This window comes from Malurus melanocephalus, unplaced genomic scaffold (genome assembly GCF_030028575.1).
Source record: "Malurus melanocephalus ecotype Western Australia unplaced genomic scaffold, MMel_1.1 scaffold_3866, whole genome shotgun sequence".
Lineage (NCBI taxonomy): Eukaryota > Metazoa > Chordata > Aves > Passeriformes > Maluridae > Malurus > Malurus melanocephalus.
The window spans coordinates 1-1,417 of record NW_026627098.1 but is presented as its reverse complement, the minus strand read 5'-3'; the positions used below and the strand labels follow the sequence as shown (position 1 = coordinate 1,417).

Here is a 1,417-nt window from a genome sequence, read left to right as displayed (position 1 = left end):
CCCATTTTGTACTTTTTCCCCCTCAATTTTCTCCTTTTTTTCCCCCGTTTTGGATTTCTTTTTTCCTGTTTTCCCCGTTTTGGATATTCCCCCTATTTTATCTTATTTTTTCTCATTTTCTCCTTTTTCTCCTCTATTTTCTCTTTTTGTTTTCTGATTTTCTCCATTTTCCCCTATTTTTCCCCTTTATTTGTATTTTCCCCTTTCCTCCCCAATTTTCTCCCATTTTTCCCTTTTTTCCCAACTGTTTATTTTACTCCTTTTTTTTTCTCTTCTTTTCCCCAATTTTCTCCATTTTTTCCCCATTTTTCCCCCCTTTTCCCCAATTTTCTCCATTTTTCCCCAATTGTCTCCATTTTTTTCCCAATTTTTCCCCAATTTTCTTTTTTTTTCCCCAATTTTCTCCAATTTTTCCCCAGTTTTCTCAATTTTCCCCCAATTTTCTCCTATCCACCCCCCCCTTCTCACATTTTTCCACATCTTCCTGATTCTTCATCCCGGAATTTCCTAAAACTCTCCAAAAAAAAAACCGATTTCAGGAAAAAAGAGAGAAAAAATGGGAAAATTTAGGGGAAAATGGGAAAATTGAGAGAAAAATGGGGAAATTGCGAGAAAAATGGGGAAATTGAGGGATAAAAAGAGGAAAAATGGGAAAATTGAGGGGGAAAAGGAAGAAAAATGGGAAAAATGGGAAAACTGAGGGGAAAAAAAGAGAGGAAAAATGGGAAAATTGAGGGGAAAAAATAAAAAACCGGAAAATTTAAAGGAAAATAGGAATTAGCAGAGGATGGTTTCGATCCATCGACCTCTGGGTTATGGGCCCAGCACGCTCCCGCTGCGCCACTCTGCTGTCCGTGAAATTCTTATTAATTTAATCCTAATTAAGCTAAATTAATGACGTCAGAATTAAAAATAATTGTTTTTTTCTTTCCCGGGATGGCGCCGCTTTTTTATTTTTTCTTTCTTGGATTTTTCCCCATTTTTTTCCACATTTTAAAATAATCTTTTCCGTATTTTTTTTAAACTTTTCCCTTTTATTTCCCTTTTTTTCTCCTTTTTTTTCCGCTTTTTTATCTTCCCTTTCTTGGATTTTTTTCCCCCTTTTTAAAAAAATATTTCCCTATTTTTTTTAAACATTTCCCCTTTATTTCCCCTTTTCTTCCCCCTGTTTTCCCCTTTTTTTTCCCGATTTTTTATCTTCCCTTTCTGGGACTTTTCCCCATTTTTTTCCCATTTAAAAAATAAAAATTGTCCCTATTTATTTAAAATATTTCCCCTTTATTTCCCCTTTTTCCTCTTTCCCCCCGCCTATTTTTCCTTTTTATCCCCCCTTCTTGGGCTTTTCCCCCTTTTTTCCCCTTTTTCAAAAAATATTTTCCCTATTTTTTTAAACATTTCCCCTTTATTTCCCCTTTTT

The 1,417-nt window shown here is 34.7% G+C and overlaps 1 non-coding gene across 1 annotated transcript; it reads right to left on the bottom strand.

Moving 5' to 3' along the window:
- Positions 1–778: 778 nt before the first annotated feature.
- TRNAM-CAU (transfer RNA methionine (anticodon CAU)) lies at positions 779–850 on the bottom strand. The gene has a single exon. It is a non-coding gene; the product is annotated as a tRNA-Met (tRNA).
- Between the last annotated feature and the right edge of the window lie 567 nt (positions 851–1,417).